Source organism: Sapajus apella, unplaced genomic scaffold, assembly GCF_009761245.1.
Source record: "Sapajus apella isolate SASKATOON/1434 unplaced genomic scaffold, GSC_monkey_1.0 scaffold29, whole genome shotgun sequence".
NCBI classification, from domain to species: Eukaryota; Metazoa; Chordata; class Mammalia; order Primates; family Cebidae; genus Sapajus; species Sapajus apella.
In genome coordinates, this window is record NW_022436969.1 from 4,949,242 (window position 1) to 4,969,007 (window position 19,766).

Sequence of the window (19,766 nt, forward strand, 5' to 3'; positions counted from 1 at the left end):
ATAATTTTCTATGGAGACGTATCTGTCACTCGATCATAACTATTGTCATTGTCATCAACTTCAATTTTCTACCTAGACACCCACCAGAATGGCTAAATTTGAAAGGACAGACAGCTCTAAGCACTGACAGGAACATGGAGGAACACCATGCATTGTTGGTGGGACTGGAAAGGCAGAACCACTTTGACAAGTTCTGATAGTTACTTATAAAACTAAACATGCATCTACCCTTTGTCCCAGCAATTCTACTGCTTGGCACTTACCCAAGAACAATGAAAACATATCTTTACAAAAAGATTTATGCAACAATATTCAGAACAGCTTTCTCCATGAAATCCAAAAACTAGAAAAAGCCCATCAACAAAAAATGAATAAACAAACTATAGAATATTCATACAATGAAATATCAATCAGCAAGCAAAAGGAACAAACAACATTACCCACAGCAATATGGATAAATGTCAAAACGTTATGCTAAGTGGAAGAAGCCTCACATGAAAAGAGTCATTGGTGGAAAAGTCAGAACAGCGGTTGTCTCTGGAGGGGTGGGTCTGGGGAGAGGCAGAAATTGACTGGGAAAGGGTGTGAGGGAACCTTCTGGGGTGATAGTTGTATTTTATATCTTGAGAGAAATTTGGGTTACACAGTATTTATCAAAACTCTGTAAATATAAACTCAAGACCTGTGCATTTCATTGCATGTACGTCTTACATCAAAAGAAAAAAAACTGTAAATGTATACTGAACTTTAGTTATATATGTGCATTATGAAGTATTTAAGGTTAAGTGTATTGATGTCTGCAATTCACTTTGAAATGCATCAGAAATACAGACTCATAGATGGATAGAGAGATGAATAAAGAGATGGATGACAGATAAATGATAGCTAGAGAAAAATAGCTATAATACATTAACAGCAGAAGCTCCATTGTATGTAAGTGTTCACTACATAATTCATTCAACTTTGTTGTTTGTATGACAAATTTTATAATAAAACATGGAGGGCCAACACTTCAGGAGGCCAAGACGAGAGGATTGCTTGAGCCCAGGAGTTTAAGACCAGCCTAGGCAACGTGGCAAAACCCTGTCTCTACAATTAAAAAAAAAAATTAGCTGGGCTTAATGGTGCCCACCTGTAGTCCCAGCTACTAAAGAGGATCACCTGAGCCTGGGGAGATCCAGGTTGCAATGAGCCATGATCACACCACTTCATTCCAGCCTGGCGACAGAGTTAGACCCTGCCTCAAAAATAAAATAAAAAATGTGGAGAATAAATCTGTTAAGATTTATGACTATGTTTAATTTGTATTAGCAAATCTCTGCCTGTCTCTCTCGCTCTCTCTCTCTCACACACACACACACACCACCCTACTCTCTAGGAATTTCCAATCCCATGTGTAAAGTTCATCAATTTGAATGTGAACATATCTGTGGGAACTTCATCTAGGGGTCCCTTCGGCATGCACAGGAAAAAACATGGTAGTCCCATGACAAGTTTTTGCTGCCTGACCAGCGTGGGCTTAGATCCTGGATCTACTACTTTAGAAAAATCTATCTATTCTGAGTCTCACTCTCCCTATCTGTAAAGTGGCTCACCATCATCCACCTCTGTGAGTTGGTATAAGTTGGTGTGATCTGTTTAATCACCAGCCAATCCCTAACCCCTACCAAGTAATCAATACATGGACCCTAATCGGATGGGCACTCAGTGAACAATGATCAATTGGGTTTGCTAACAGGTTAGCTTCAACACACTACATACTTCATTTAGGGAAAACTGTACTTGAGAAATGCCCTATTTGGAAACACACTGTTTTGACATCCTAATTTCCTTCAAAGTTTTTCAAATAAAACCATCTCAGATGAGACAGGGAATGTTCGTGTCTTTTGTACATAGGGCAGCATGATGTGAACCGAAGCAGGCAAACAATACCATGAACTGGAAATGGTCAGGGCGTGAGTGCTCCCTGTTCATTGCTGTAATTTTTCTAATTTTAAACACACAGGCACGCACACGCACACACACACCATTGCCTTTACATTATTGGAAGGTTGTCTCGAAGGGCAGGCTAAATAAACACTGTTACCCATTTGCTCTCTTCTTGTCTCGTGAGGACCTCCCACTCCTCACCCCTCCACGGAGCGTAAGTACTTCATCAGCATTTCCTTGACTGGCACAGAGCCCTGACATGCTGAACAATAGGCGCTCTGTTTCTCACAGATGTGCTCATGCCAAAAAAAAAAAAAAAAAGCCCTTGTACCTCGCCAAGATGAAAACCTTCCCCTTGTTTTATTCAAACAACTATGTTTCAACATCATGCATTCTTAGAGGAAACTGTATTAAGGTAGTCAGAATTGCACATCGCCATCCTATACATCATACTTCTTAAGGAAGTAAATTGAAAAAACATTGTCCCTGGAGATTCTGCTCCCATCTTCTTTGTGCAAAGTCCCCAAAGCAAGATGTTTGGTGTATCCCCAAACAAGACGGGGGTAACAGCATGGGGTTGCCAGGAGGCAGTCACAAACGAAGCCACCAGCGTGCTCTGATTAACCTTCTTTGCCTATTGAGAACATTCCCTTGGTAGTTTCATAAATAGTGCACATTGTTTGGAAGCACTGCTTCTGATTGAAAGATTTTAATTATGGGTTCGAAGGACACTCCATAACGTGGAAGACTAAGGACTGAGAACTAAGGTAATTCTGCAATGGCCATCCAAATAAGATAACTCGTGAGCTGAATATAAATCTGCATGTTGCGTGATGGTATAGCTGGACCTCCCCACGGACACCCCATAGATTATTTCCCCAGTACAAGGGCGGGCCTCATTCATCTTCCCTGGTGGGGAACTGAACCACAGCAGGCATCATGTCCATTAGACTTGGCACCACGAGTACCCAGCACACATCCAGGCATGTAGCAGGTCCTCAATAAATGTTGGTTGAAACTAAATTATAAGGCTGCAGGGCAGAGGTATCATGGTACAGTGTTCACAAGCACAGGTTCTGGAGCCTGTTGGGTTCAAATCCTGGCTCTCCTGCTTAGACAAGCTATTTAACCTCTGTGTTCCTATTTTTTCATTTGTAAAAGGGAAATAAAAATAGAATAACAATCTCATGGGATTGGGAAGATTGAATAAGTTAACAAATGCAAAACACATAGAACAGTGTTTAACATATGGTAAGTGCTATATAAACGTTAGCTACTATTTTTATTTTATCAGAGCAGTTTAGCAGGAGCGGGCTTCACATGATACCTTCCTAGGTTTTCCTAGGTGAAAATAAGAAAACTGTCAGGCTGGGTGCTGTGGCTCAGACCTATAATCCTAGCACTTTCAAAGACCATGGTGTAAGTGTAAGAATTGCTTGACTTCGGTCCTCGAGAGTTCAAGACCACCCTGGCAACATAGCAAGATCCCATCTCTACAGAAAATTTGTAAAGTTATCTGAGTGTGATGGTGGCTTGCCTGTAGTCCCAAGTACCCAGGAGGCTGAGATGGGAGGATTGCTTGAGTCCAGGAATTTTTTTTTTTTTTTTGAGACAGAATCCCATTCTGTCACCCCAGACTAGAGTGCAGTGGCACAATCTCGGCTCACTGCAACCTCTGACTCCCGGGTTCAAGCGATTCTCTTGCCTCAGCCTCCTGAGTAGCTGGGATTACAGGTGGCCGCCACCACGCCTGGCTAATTTTTCTGTATTTTTCATACAAGACAGGTTTCGCCATACTGGCAAGGCTGATCTTGAACTCCTGACCCCTCAGGTGATTCACCTGCCTCAGCCTCCCAAAGTCCTGGGATTACAGGCATGAGCCACCACAGTGAGCTATGATTGTGCCACTGTCTTTAAAACCAAAAAAAAAGGGAAGAAGAAACTGTCAGAATAATCACTGAACACTACTCCTAAAAAGATCAGGCACATGCGGGGAAGAACAGAAAGGCAATCTCAGGGAACCCTGCTGTACTGGTGTCATTATTCATGGCACTTCCATTCATTCTCAAAATTCTCTCATCTTGGACCACAAATTATGTGATCACTCTACACATGATCCACCTTTAGACCCTGGTTCAGAGTGAGTGAAGAATTCAATAATTCTTGCTGTTCCACCAAAAAGTGTCCTTTACAGATCCAGCTGCTCTGATTCTGGAGAACCCATTCTGTATCTTGGCAGAAGCCACTAAAAAATGCAATAAGCAAGACTCTGATCACCCAAGAGTCACAATTATTTGAAATGAGGAGGGACACCCTCTAGCTTCGGTAATGCTGGACCATGGCCTGGCACGGTGGCTCACTCCTGTAATCCTAGCTCTCCAGGAGGCTGAGGTGAGTGGATCACCTGAGGTCAGGAGTTTGAAACCAGCCTGGCCAATATGGCAAACCCCATCTCTACTAAAAATTACAAAAATTAGCTGAGCATGGTGGCAGGCGCCTGTAATTCCAGCTGCTTAGGTGGCTGAGGCAGGAGAATCACTTGAAATAGGGAGGTGGAGGTTGCAGTGAGCCAAAATCGCACCACTGCACTCCAACCTGGGTGACAGAGCCAGACTCCATCTCAATAAAATAAATAAATAAGAATGCTGGACCTAGAATAGTGGTGCTTACAAGAGGACTGGCCACGAGGAAAGGCAGCCACACAAGAAACAGAAGTATAGGAAGAACAGAGAAGAACACCCACATCAAAGAAGCTTAGGGTCAGCCACAGCTGCAACAAAGACAATGGCAGCAGCCAGGCTACCATGGATGCTGAGGAAGATTGCAAAGTGCCCTAACTCTGTCCCCCAGAAAGGGGTGGGTCTTGGGAAGCTGGAGTCTTAACGACCCACGTACAATATTGGATTAGTACCTGCATCTGGCATGTAGTAGGTTCCTAACATATTAACCTTCTGAAACACAACTCTGATCACTCTATCTTTGGCCCTGTTAGCAAACCTTACTCATCTGTGTACAAAACACCCTGCTGGCTCCCAGAGATAGGCTGCGAGAGTGGAAGCCAGGAAGCAAGACAACTGTCTGGAACACCGCCCCTTTCAAGTTCCTCACTTGTGTAAGGAGCTCATGGCTCCAGGGCTGACCTTGATGCCCAACTCTAAAATGAGGAGGGACACCTTCCAGCTTCCAGAATGCTGGACTATGGCTGGGCATGGTGGTTCACTCCTGTAATCCCAGCTCCCTGGGAGGCTGAGGCAAGTGGATCACCTGAGGTCAGGAGCTTGAGATCAGCCTGGCCAACATAGTGAGCCCTCTTGCCTGGTGTTTATCATGTGAGCTCTGATATCAGCCTTGGATTTCTCTGGTCAGCAAACAGGCTGGTCCTTTGCCTCCCAGCTCTACCAGTGCCCAGTTGAAGCTCCCTGCTCAAGACAGGTCCTTTCAGAAGCCATAACTAGGTCAGTGCCACAGACAGGCACTTAGCGACCCTTCGACAAATGAAGGCATGTGCTTGGCAATAAGACTTGTACCTGATTCCTGAGCTTCCTTCCAAGCAGAAGGGGCTGCACCAGCTTTAACATGCTTTGCCTTTCTGCACATTCCTTCTCCTTGCCAGCAAAGAAAGGCTAAAGAATCTAACTGAGAAATTCAGGGAAAATAAGTTGGTGATATTGACTCAGTGCCTCCCTTTCTGCTAACTGGTGAAAGGGTCTACCAGGGGTGGTGGCCAGCTTTTTCCAGAGACACCTGTGCTGGGTGGTTAAGTCAGCCAGATTCTGAATTTGCAGATCTGCAAGCTCACCTGGCCCCAGAACAAATAAAGCCGAGCTCTTTTCAGACCAGCTTTACCTGTGTGGCTGCACTTCCTCCTTCACAGGCAAGGCAGGCGGGCAGTCCTCTCACTCCACCCTACGAAGCAGAGTGGCCAGGAATATGTATACATCTAAAGAGCTCTTTTTCTTCATAACTTCATGGCAACATGACCTACAATTATTCATTTTTCCAGCCTGAGTTTATCATTAGTCACCTTAATTATGTTCATTCTGAAGCCAACAGGAGAGCCAAGACCAAAACGTTATTGTCTCTGCTTTTATTTTCTTGATGAAACCTCTGGACTAAGCACACATCTTCCTTGTTTATCTCGCTCAGAGGAGTGTGGAGTGCTTCATCTGGACATCCACAGGAAGAAGGAAGACATGAGGTAGGTGGTGCCCTTGTGTTCGCGTCAATGCGGAAGAAAATGCTGTGATCAAACAGTGCTGTGAAATAAAGGAAGGAAGCTGGCTGTCAGGCATGCAGCCGTGCCGCTCCCAACACACTCGCACCTGGGAGTAGACACAGGCTGTTGGTTCAGAGACGAACAGTCGATCTTTTTACAGTTAATATGTCCCTGAAATGAATCCACCTTCTCTAAGGATTGCCGTTCTTGTCCACGGTTTTGGAATTCATATGCTCTTCCTTAGGCAGAGGTTCTCAAACTCCAGTCTCAGAGCCACTTTACACTCAGCGATTATCGGGAACCCCAAAGAGTTTTTATTTATGTAGATTATTGGTAACAATATTAGAAATTAAAGTGGGTCTGTAATCCCAGCACTTTGGGAGGACAAGGAGGGTGGATCACTTGAGGTCACAGAGTTGAAGACCAGCCTGGCCAACATGGTAAAACTCCATCTCTACTAAAAATTAGCCAAGCATGGTGGCTGGTGCCTGTAATCACAGTTACTCAGAAGGCTGAGGCAGGAGAATTACTTGAACATGGAAGGAAGAGGCTGCAGTGAGCTGAGATTGTGCCACTGCACTGCAGCCTGGGCAACAGAGCAAGAGTCGGTCAAGAAAAAGAAAGATAGAGACAGAGAGATGGTTCCCAAGTTTTCTCAGGAAAAAAAAAAAGAAAGAAAAGAAAAAAAAAGATAGAGAAATTAAAAGAAAACTTTAAATATTCATGTAGATATTTATTTTAAAAGAACAATAAACCCATTACATGCTAAGGTACAAAACACATAGATAACATAAATAGCATTTTATTCTATTTAAAAAAACTATATTTTCCAAAGCAAAAAATTTATGAGAGAGTGACATTATTTTGCATTTTCGCAAGTCTCTTTAACACCTATGTTAAGAAAAGGCAGCTAGGTTCTCATATCCACTTCTGCATTCACTTTGTTGCAATATGTTGTTTTACCGGTGTAGCTAAAGAAAATTCAGCCTCATATGACTACATATTTGGAAAAGGGATGACCTCACACATTCTCTGAGAGGGTCCCTGAGTGAACTGGGGCACTAGCAAACTCTGGAAGTCATAAAGGAGGGTGACTGGGGCTGGGTTCTCTCTCTCACCGTCTCACTGTGCTCTTAGATCTCCATCCTACTCTGCTCTGCCCTCTTCCTTCTCAATGTAAGTAGTGAGGAAAAGTCACATCTGAAAGTGTCTTCTGCTGCGGAGCCCTCCCCTACCCATGCACTGCTGGACTGCCAAGCAGAGCAAGGGTGAAACCAAACTAGTACTTTGCCTGGAATCTTATGTGCTATGAATATCCGCTGGGAACTCAGGGCAATAGCCAGCAGCTTATTGCATATTCAACCACCTAGATGTCGGTTATGGCTTTTCCCATCAAAAATGTCCTAATCCCTTCTCCTCATCTGCTTTTTCTTTCTTAGCATCATCCAACAGTCTTCCCAGCTATGTCTGTGGGACACAGGTGGTTTACAATATTTACCAACCCGTGATTGAGGCTCATCTGCAGAGGGAAGAAACATGCCCCAAAAAGAGACACAGAAACCATCCTGAGAGATTTTAAGCAGAAGCAAAGCTCAAAGATCCAAGAGGACAGATGAAGAGTGTGTGTGTGTGTGTGTGTGTGTGTGTGTGTGTGTGTGTGTGTTTCATATGTTCCATTATCACTTCAAAGAAATTATTTTACGAAACTAAATATTTTGGACCCAGAGTGGAAATTGAAATTCCACTTAAGGATGGTAACATCCACGTTAGGGACCATTCCTAAGATCTTGTAGATAAGCAATCTACATTATGTATAAGCAGTCTTGCTAAAAGTTAGCCAATGGGCCACCAAATCATTTTACTTTTTAACCAGCATCTCTAAGATTGTTGGAGGGCATCAGATTTCTATAACCTGAGACTCCTTGACTTTCCACTTTTACCGAATATTTAGCTGAATAAATGATGCTGGTTCAAATATCTCAAGTAAGACAGTGAGCCCATGCCTCCAATTCCAGAACAATGGCATCTCCTGTTCCCTTTGTATAGTAAGATTGCTGAGCTATCGGAAACGCACGTGCATCAACTCATAGCAGTGGTTTTCATGTTTGTATGAGTGGCCTCAGCCACTACCCATCATCAGATTCTGAAGTGTGTGTATTCACACAGCCCTCCATCCACTCAGCCAGAGAAGAGGAAGAAGCAGCTTTTCTCCTCCTGCACCCATTTATCCTAACCCTGCTAGTGTGTCTTTCCTTCATCCCTTCTTCCTCCCTTAGAGCACCGAAACTTTAGTCTTATAAAGAATTATACCCTGCCCAGTCTCTGCCCTCAATAGACCTATGAAACTTTCAGTACATTATAAAGAGGCTAGGCACAGCAGCGTAGGCTAATTCTCAGTCACCTTTCATGCTGCTAAGTGCAAACAAGCATTTTTTATCAGCTCTCCCCTCCCCAGCTTTAGAAAAAATTATCAACCTCAAAGAGCCTCCGGCTCTCTCTCGCTCTCTTTCTCTCTCTCCCTCTCACTCTCACTCTTACTTTCTAGCTGCAGGGTCAAACCTCTCTTCATTCTGGTTTGTGGGTAAGAGATGTGCATTACACATTCTTGGGTGTAGACATGAGTGTATAAGCATTTCACTTCCTTTTTTGTTTAATATCCTACCCTCATGCCTCTGTACCCTAGAGTCCCTGTTCCCCTGGGATGTCCTTGGTAGCCAACTCCAAACTCTACAGGAAAGAAGAACAGTGCTCCTGCAGCCCTGCACCACCCCCCCACCTGATATCTCATTAGAAGGGCATTCAAAGAACATTAGCTGACAAGGCTCTTTGAAGAATTTTTTCCATTCCCGTTAGAGTATCTTCCCAAAGGGAGATTCAGATCACTGCTTTGGTTTGTTTAGTGCTTTAACTTTAGTTTGCAGCTACCCCTTTGCAGGGAATCAATCAACAAATATTTAATCAGCACCTACTATGTATCTATCACTCCCAGCCTCTCCAAGTGAGAAACAAGAGAAACTAAAGCATAATCTTTGCCCTCAAGGAGAATGTGACCTACTTAGGAAGACAAAGCTAACACAGAACAATTAAATGCTACACAGTGTGGATCTAAATAAGGGAGAGAGTTGTAGAAAACTATATCCTACAAGAGACAGAATTTGTCTTAGGACTTGAAAGATGGATAGGATTTAAACAGGGAAAGGAGAGAGGTCACTAAAAGCAAGAGGAGTTTGCTTAAGGAGGGGCGCTAAGGAGAAGGCACCAATTAGGAAGAAGCTAACACCCTGGGAAGTCTTGGGAAAGAAGCTGATTAGAGACCAGAGTGTGGAAAGTCAGAGACTTCAGTAGCTGGGTGTGGTGGCTCACGCCTATAATCCCAGCACTTTGGGAGGCTGAGGCGGGCAGATCACCTGAGGTCAGAAGTTTGAGACCAGCCTGACCAATATGGTGAAACCCCGTCTTAAAAAAAGTTTAAAAAAGAGACTTCAGTAAATTTGAACACAATCTTGATGCTTTCTGTAATTCATAATTTTAGGGTTTTCCTCAGTGTTTTGGGAAAGCATTTTGTTGTTGTTGTTGTTTTGAGACAGAATCTTGCTATGATCACTGCAGCCTTGACCTCTCTGGCTCAAGCCATCCTCCCCACTCACCATCCTAAGCAGCTGGGACTACAGGCATGTGCCACCATTCCCAGATAATTTAATTTTTTATTTGTTTGTTTGTTTAGAGGCAGGTCTCACTATGTCGCCCAGGGTGATCTCAAACCCCTGGGGTCAGACAATCCTCCCACCTTGGCCTCCCAAAGTGCTGGGATTACAGGCATGGGCCACCATGCCCAGCCTTCCTCAGAGTCTTTCCTTGAAAAGCAGGGCACATTATCATGAGGTAGTGATGGCCAAGATGTCTGAGGTCGTGACAGCCGAGATATCTGGAAATGTGTGAGGTATTTGCTGCCTGAAATTCAGTCTCTAGCTATGAACATTGCCTTTTTCCAAACAATTTTTAAAGCATTATTAAAACAGTTAGGCTGCAAAGACATTAATTGCAACATTTCTTTATGGCATTTGTTTTCACCCAGACTCCTCTGAGCCCTAGAATTCCAAAGGGGGAGCCTCGGGGCAGCCTTGGGAGATGAGACAGAGACAAGCCAAGTGAGGGCCTGGGTGCCTTGAGGCAATGCTGCTTTTATATACTCGTTATTGGTTTTCCATTTAGGATTTTCAGACACATCAATAAATCCCTGGTGCAAAGTTTTTTATGACTAGTCATTCCACCATTTATGGTCATCAGAAGCACTTATCCACTTATTCAGGGTGAATCCTCCTTTATATATCATTTATTTATTTATTCTTTTTGAGGCAGGATCTTGCCCTGTCACCCAGGATGTAGTGCAGTGGCTTAAACTCCTGAGCTCAAGCAATCCTCTCACAGCAGCCTCCTGAGTAGTGGGGACTTACAGGTGCTCACCATCATGCCCAGCTAATGAATCCTCCTTTCAAATACACACATGCGCGCGCGTGCACATGCACACACACACACACACACACACACACCACTGCACCACTGCAATCACAATATGATACATAGATTCATTCACTCATTACCTATTTCTCATAAACTTGTTGAGGGCCTATGTACCTAGCACCTACTAGTCAGCATCATGTAATTGATGGAGTTTGAATAGCAGCATAAGAAAATAGATGTGAGAGGCTAAGTACAGTGGCTCATGCCTGTAATCCCAGCACTTTGGGAGGCCCAGGCGGGTGGATCACCTGAGGTCGGGAGTTCAAGACCAGCCTGACCAACATGGAGAAACCCCATCTCTACTAAAAATACAAAATTAGCCCTGCATACTGGCACATGCCTGTAATCCCAGCTACTCAGGAGGCTGAGGCAGCAGAATCACTTGAACCCAGGAGGTGGAGGTTGTGATGAGCCGAGATTGCCCCATTGCACTCCAGCCGGGCAAACTAAGAGTGAAACTCCATCTTAAACAAATAAGTAACAAAATAGATGTGAGGAGGGTGGTTAATGACAATGATGACAACGGTGATGATGTTGATGCCAATGCTGAGTGCTTACTGTATGCCACGCACTGTGCACCAAATATATTCATTAATTTAACTTTTGACACATTCTTATGACTTATTATTAAACCAGGACTGACTGAGGTTTAACATATATGCCCACAGTCATGCAGCTAGAAGAGGTGGAAATTATCTTCAAAGGTCATGCTCTCAGCCACAAGGATGAACTGACATGGCTTTATAATGAAGACATGCCACCAGAAACATTTATTTGTTCTTTAAATATTATTTTACACAAGCAGATCGTTTCTGAATATTTTCTTTACAAAATCTCTCACACTTACGGGTTAAATAACCATCCCCTAAACTCCTAACTAGAGAAGGACCCTCCCACCATACTTTTCCGTGCTTTGCCAGCTGATCCTTCCCTCCTGCTCAGAATCCAGTGTCAGCCAAACGGGAGGCAACAAATTAAAATGAGAAAATGGACACAAGACCTGAAGACCACTTTTTGAGAAAATAGGAGCTCCCACACTCTAAGGCGGTATATTTTTCAAAACATGCAGCTGAGGTAGGAGACCAGCAGGACTCATTTCCAGGTCCCAAAGGGCCAAAAGGATGAAGTGAAGAAACTCGCCAGACCCAGCAGATGGAGAGGAAACAGATCCCTAGCTGCCCTCATTGCCTGTCAGCATAAGACTCTTCCCACCAGTGCTAGGACGGTTTACAAATGCCATGGCAACGCCCTGAAAGTTACCACCCCCTCCGTGGCAATGAGCTGGAAGTTACTGCCCCTTTCCTAGAAAGTTCTAAATAACCCATGCCTTCAAATTGCATTGACCCTCCCCTAATTTGCATGTAAGTGAAAGCGGGTAGAAATACAGTTGCCAACAGCCCATCCATTGCAGGTTGTAGGCCTGCTGCCTAGGAGTTAGCCCTGCTCAGCAAGGAGCACTACTGTTCAGTAAAAGATTGCTGTTTCACACCGCCAACTTGCCACTGAATTCTTTCCCGGACAAAGCCAATAATTCTCCAGGCTAAGCCCTTAAATTTTGGGGCTTGCCTCTCCTGCATCACAACCATTAAGGGGACGCACACCCTATTATATTGTTAGTCTAGAACTCGGAAACATAATAAAATTATCTGTTAACAGGATTTGGGTACTACCTGGTGTCACACTGCAATTTTAAAAAGGGGTAGGGGTCAATGGCTCCTGGAAAAGGGGGTCTCCCCCAACATTATCCAGTTGCACATTAAGTTACTATTACTCTGATGGTCAGCAGGAACAAACACAGGCCCTAAGCAACTTCTTATTTGTTGGGTTTAGCAATGCATTATCAACAGAGGCAGGAGGAAAAGTGAAACGAGAGGATGCCACCAAGGTTTTTCCTGGCTAGAGTTATTTCAGAACACTCTCATTTCCACCAGAAAGCTTTAAAACATTTGCGCTTCTCCTATGAATCAGGCTGTATGGCATCAAAACAGACAAAAAAGTATATTATTAGCATAAAACAATATTAGCATAAATAGGGAATCAGGATATTCAGAGGGGTGGGAGAAAACAGCTTGTATAATATGTGGCCTACTCATTTCAGTCGGCTTCACTGTAGCTGATAAACTGAAATTTCCATAATAATATAGAGTACAGAAAGCAAACAACAATTTTATTTGATAGGGAAATTGCATCCTGATACTGGATACAAAATTCTACAGCATGTTCAATGATATTGTCAAAGCACTGAAAATATAGACATATGTTTTCATTTTACAATGCAGTTGTAATGTAAATAATAAATCCACCACAATTTGGCTGGTCCAGAGACTGCTGGCATCATTAACTCAGAAACCCAGAGATACAAACGCTCTGCTTATCTTGCCAGGCCCTCAGCCAGAAGTCTCCTATAACTCTGTGGATGTTTATACATGCTCTGTGCTTCGTCTACATTTCTGTCTTGCTTAAGGGTCTTCTGGGGTTCCCTATTGCTATTTGTATCACATTTTAACCAGCCATTGCTCTTTGATGCCCTTCTTTTTTCCCTGCCTGTATCCTCTTTTTATTTCTTCCTACTTCTCCACAAATTTGTTCAACAACAAATCAAGACCGTCTTCCCTCAGCTTCCCAATACTGTTCATGATAGTTGATTGAAAAATGGCCACGCCACTCCCTTTCCTGCATCTATGCCCTTTGAAATGTGACTTTGCAGCTCCTCTTGTCAAAAAGGCTGGTCTTATCGTTTTTTGGAAACTACAGTAGCTACAGTGGAAGGAACAGAAGATGAGATCAAAACCAATCCTTAGAATACCTTTCTTGTATGTGTCCTCTTTCTTTCTCTTTCTTTCTTTCTTTTTCTTTCTTTCTTTTTCTTCCTTTCCTTTTCATTTTCTTTTCTTTTCTTTTTTTTCTTTTCTTTCTAGACAGGGTCTTGCTGTATTGCCCAGGCTGCAGGGCAGTGACGTGTTCTTGGCTCACTACAACCTCTGCCTCCCGGGCCCAAGCAATCCTCCTGCCTCAGCCTCCTGACTAGCTGGGACTACAGGCCTGTGACACCATGACCAGCTAATTTTTGTAGAGACAAGATTTCACTATGTTGCCCAGGCTGATTTCGAACTCCTGGGCTCAAGGAATCTGCTTGCCTCAGCTTTCCAAAGTGCTGGGATTACAGATTTGAGCCACCACACCCAGCTCCACTTTCTCTTAAAATTCTGCTACTACTATGGGAGTAAATCCATGTTAGCCTTCTAGAGGGATCATGTGGAAGAAAGTCCAGGTATTTTAACTAATAGGTGTCAACTCCCAGAAGACGCACATAGTCACCCCAGGGTTGCAAAAGACACATGAAAAAGATGAGATCGAAACTGCCCAGCTGAACTCAGCCCAAATTGTCAACCTCCAGCATCATACGCTATTGTCTTAAGCCACTAATATTTAGGGTAGTTTGTTACACGGCAAGAGAAAACTGATACATCTATGTTGTCTTCTTTTCCTCTTACTTCCCTGCATTCATCACACCTGACAAAACACTTATTTCTTTTAGGAATTTCAACAAATCTTGGAAAATGACATTCACCAACCAAACAAATCAGACCTACCAATAACTCTCATTTGTAAATGTGTGGGTAGATGGGTAGTCACCAAGCTAAAGGATATGAATGTTATTCCCAGTTTCCACCAATACCACTCCCATGATCATTTTTAGTTTTTCTTTTCTGCCTCAATATCTATTAACATGGGAATGAACATTTGAATTTACCTACTACTGAGAAATTACTAATAATTATTTCAAAATTTTCCATAGATTGCCTAACCCACTAATTTTTCTAATTTTAAAGCTGAAAAATACTTGCTTTCCTTCAAAGTCACCTAGCAATGTGAAGTACCTCTGTGAAACAAATAGAATTGAATCCAGTGATTCCTATGTAGTTTATTAATTTCAGCCCTAATTATTTTCAGCCCTATAGCATCTGAACCATAGCTATTGTGAAGCAGAAGCTTTCAGTGTCTATGCCCCTATGAACAACATTCATCCAACTACAATATTCATAGAACCTTGCTTCTCATTTCTCTCCTAAAACACCTCAAAATCTTATCTTTGAATGTATAATTTAATTGATTTTAGACTGAAAATTAAATTTGTGTATAAAACTCAACACTTTTATCAGGAGCATAACTGGAAGGAGATATCAAACATCCTGAGTTCAAAATATGTAACAAACCAGGTGTGGTAGCTCATGCCTATAATCCCAGCACACTGGGAGACCAAGGCAGGAGGACTGCTTGAGACCAGGAGTTTGAGACCATCCTGGCCAATATAGTGAGAACCTGTCTCTATAAAAATTAAAATAAAATAAAAATGTTATGAAGCTACAGCAATCAAAACACTATGGTACTGTCATAAAAACAGACGTATAGACTAACAGAACAGAATAGTTTTTGAACAGAGAGTGCAAAAATAAATTGATGCATAATGGACAAATAATTTTTGACAAGGGTACCAAGAATACACAATGGGGAAAGGATAGTCTCTTCAATAAATGTTACTGGAAAAACTGGATATCTCCATGCAAATTGGACAATTGGACCTTTATCTTAGACCATACCAGAAGCTCAACTCAAAATGGATTAAAGATTTAAACACAAGATCTGAAACTGTAAAACTTCTAGAAGGCAACATAAGAAAATAACTTCTTGACATTGGCCTCGGCAGTGATTTTTTTTAAAATATAAAACCAAAAGGCAGGCAACAAAAGCAAAAGTAGGCAGATGAGATTACATCCAAATAAAAAGATTCTACACAGCAAAGAGAACAATACACAAAATGCAAAGGCAGCAGAAGGAATGGGAGAAAGTATTTGCAAATGATATACCTGATCAAGGTTAATTTCCAATATATAAAAATAATTTCTACAACTCAATAGCAAAAAAAATGGGCAAAGGACCTTAACATTTTTCAAAGAAGACATACACATGGCCAACAGGTATATGAAAAGGAGCCCAATATCACTAATCACCAGGGAAATGGAAATCAAAACCACAATGAGATATCACCTCACATCTGTTAGTATGACTATTATAAAACAAACAGATAAAAGATAACAGGTTGTTATTGAGGATGTGGAGATAAGGGAACCATTGTACATTGTTGGTGAGAATGCAAATTGGTAAGTCCCTTTGGAAAACAGCATAGAGAGTCCTCAAAAAATTAAAAATGATGGCCAGGCATGGTGGCTCATAGCTGTAACCCCAGCACTTTGGGAGGCCAAGGTGGGTGGATCACCTGAGATCATGAGTTCAAGACGAGCTGGGCCAACATGGTGAAACCCCGTCTCTACTAAAAATACAAAAATTAGCCAGGTGCAGTAGTACACACCTGTAGTCCCAGCTACTCAGGAGGCTGAGGTAGGAGAATCATTTGAACCTGGGAGGCGGAGGTTGTAGTGAGCTGAGATCATGCCACTGCACTCCAGCCTGGGTGACAAAGCAAAATTTTGTCTCAAAAATAAATAAATAAATAAAAATGAAACAACCATATGGCCCAGCAACCCCACTTCTAGGTAGGTAGATATTTGAAAAAAGGAAAATCAGGATCTCAAAGGGATACCTTCACTCCTATGTTCATTGCAGCATTATTCCCAATAGCCAAGATATGGAAATAACCTATATGTCCATCATCAGATGAACCAATAAAGAAAATATGGTAGGCCAGACGTGGTGTCTCAGGCCTGTAATCCCAGCACTTTGGGAGGCCAAGGCGGGCAGATCACCTGAGGTCAGGACTTCGAGACCAGCCTGGCCAACATGGTGAAATCCCATGTCTATAAAAAAAAAAAGAAAGAAAGAAAATATGGTACATACCTACACTAGAATACTATTCAGACTTAAAGAACAAAAGAGGAAACCTTGCCAATTGCAACAACATGGATGAACGTGGAGGACATTATGGTAAATGAAATAAACCAGACACAGAAGAACAAATACTACATGATACCACTTAACATGAGGAGTGTAAAATGATCAAATTCATAAAAGCAGAGAATAGAATAGTGGTTGCCAGGCACCAGGGGGAGAGAAAAATAGGGTTATCAGTCAAAGAGTACAGAATTTTATAAAAGAAATATTAAGGAAAGAAAAAATAAATTCACACCTTTATCACTGACAAATCTCATTGGTCTAGCACAGCACCCAGCACATAGGAAGAATTGGGTCACTTTGGTTTGCACTGAATCTAACTTGGATGTTGCTGCAATTGCTTATATAATATATATTGAAAGAATATATCAACATCATATGGACTTTACATACATTAGCGGTACTCATTTTCAGTTTCATGGATAGTCTAAGAAAGATTGAGAAAATAATTTCTTGTAAAACATATTCTTGGAACTGCCATCAGGGAGTCTTAATTAGGATTATGCTTGATGCTAACAAAAACTCAAAATAACAGTGACTTAAATAAGACAGAGGTTTATTTCTTTCTCAAGGAAGAATTCAAATATTGGCAAACCAGGGCTATAAGATGGCTTGCTCTCTGAAGTCCCTAAGGATCCAGAATCTTTTTAGCTCATGTCTCTGCCATTTCAGAATTAGAAATCTGGCCTTATGATACAAGATGATAGATACAAGAGTCTGATGATGTCTTTTTAAAAAATTACTTATATGCCCAGCTATAATCAGGATTTTAAGATAGAAAGAACAACTATCATAGTCTATAACGAGAATCCCTGCAGAATGTCCTCTATGTTGGGGAGATTTTACATTATCTCTGAGCATAAAACTGCCCACAACTCGCCAGTCTTCCATTTTGTCCTTGGTTTGCAAAATAGCCACCTAACAGAGAAGCTCTGTCTATAGTTCACTATGGCATAGAGTGGGGAGAAAGAGATTGTTTTCCAGTTAGGACTCTTGTATTAGTCTGTTCTTATGGTGCTATGAAGAAACACCCAAGACTGGGTAATTTATAAAGGAAAGACGTGTAATTGACTCACAGTTCTGCAGGGCTAGGGAGGCCTCAGGAAATTTACAATCATGGCAGAAGGCACCTCTTCACACAGTGGCAGGAGAGAGAATGAGTGCAAGCAGGGGAAATGCCAGATGCTTATAAAACCGTAAGATCTCAAGAGAACTCACTCACATCCACAAGAACGGTATAGGGGAAACTGCCCCCATGATTTAATTAGCTGCCACCAGTTCCCTCCCATGGCATGTGGGGATTATGGGAACTACAATTCAAGATGAGACTTGGGTGGGGAAACAGCCAGACCAAATCAATTCTCTTCTGTTGAAAATGAAAAAACAAAACAAAACAAAAAAACACTCAACCAAAAGTAGCTTAAAGCAGAAGAAAGTTTATTGGCTCACATAGGTAAAAAGTCCAAGATGGGACTCTCTTCAGGAACAGTTTCATTTAGGCTCCAATGATGTCATCAAGACCCATTTTCTGTTCACCTGTCAGTGGGCTCTGTGTTCCTCCACTCACTAGCCTTATTTGATTTACCTGTGGTGGCAAGGTGGCAACGGTAGCACCAGCTCACCTGCTTCCAGGTTCAAGTCCCTTGGGAAAAAACAACAGTCTCTTTGTGCCTCATTCCGACTGGGTCACATGGTAGATGAATGACCCAAGTCCTCTAACAAAAGAGAATGTTAAGAATGGATGTGATGCTTTTTAAACTCTGTGGCCTAAGAGTGGGAGAGGGTGGGTCCCCAGATGGAACTTAAGGTATCATTTTACCTTAAAAATAGTAAATGGATACTAAAAAGCAAATAGTAACTCTCTCCAATGGAGACTTACTCCACACAATGTGCGATTCGATGGGTATTCTCCATGACTCAGATGTAACCACTTCCAAAGTATTCCCAGGACCATGGGGCTAAGAATAAAACCAACTTCATAGGCTTGATATAATAATTAAGCAACAAAACATACTTGCAAATGGATTGTGTAACATCTCCAAGCAGGACGACAACTTGGTAAGACACCATTCTGGGAAGGTTACTATTATCTTCTGCCAGATTAGTTCACTAGAAAAATGTCATCTTCAGTATTGTTCCCGGCATTCAATGGTGCCTAACTGGGGAACTGGAAAAACTTTTATTAATACCACAGAATCATGACCAGGTGCAGTGGCTCATGCCTATAATCCCAGCACTTTAGGAGGCCGAGGTGGATCACTTGAGGCCGGGAGTTTGAAACCAGCCTGGCCAACATGGTGAAACCCCATCTCTACTAAAAATACAAAAAATTAGCCAGGCATGGTGGCAGGCACCTGTAATCCCAGCTAGTCAGGAGGCTGAGGCAGGAGAATTGCTTGAACTTGGGAGGCGGCGGTTGCAGTGAGCAGAAATCACGCCACTGCACTCCAGCCTGGGTGACAGAGCAAGACTTCTTCAAGAATAAAATAAAATAAAACAGCAAATAAATAACCAAAAAGAACCCCCAAAAAACCTACAGAATCATTAGCCTATCTGTTGTCAGTATCCCAAAGTTCCCATTTCATGTATAAAGTCTTCATCACATTAATTTCTAGGTAAATTTATGTATCCCAACACATAGTCTCTGTAAAAAATACCAGCTACAGAAGTTATCTGAAAGCAGCTGCCCTCGATGATGTCTGCCTATACTTTCTTTGTCTCCTTTCTCAGGGAACTCTGGAAGAGGAGACAGGCCCCAGATTTGGGTAGGAAGGGAACAGTTCTGAGGCTGAGGCCAATCTAACTATGCACACCAGGAACCTTCCAATATTTCTTCAGCAACAGCGTCCCAGCACTTCACTGGTTAACCTTTTATGGGCACCATCTGTGGATTCCACAGCTACTTGTCGATGGTGAATATTGATCATCATCATTATCTACTGAGCAGCTACATATCCCCAATACTCCTTGCACATTGTTCATTATTTTCTCAACACTTAGCATATTTGCAATGTATTTCATATCACAGACAAGGAAACTAAACACAGAGACATTCTATTTCTTGCCAAAAATCACAAGAGGATGAACAATGAAACTGATTTGAAACCAGGATTGTCTGACTCCAACATCTCTGTTTTTTTTTTTTTTCACTCTGATATGCTGCAATTAAAAAGCTGTTTCTAAGACAGTA

The 19,766-nt window shown here is 42.2% G+C and overlaps 1 long non-coding RNA gene across 1 annotated transcript; it reads left to right on the forward strand.

Moving 5' to 3' along the window:
- The first annotated feature begins 5,736 nt into the window (after positions 1-5,736).
- Positions 5,737-19,766, forward strand: LOC116561384. Its single transcript, XR_004273405.1, has 2 exons — positions 5,737-6,127; positions 19,307-19,766. It is a non-coding gene; the product is annotated as an uncharacterized LOC116561384 (long non-coding RNA).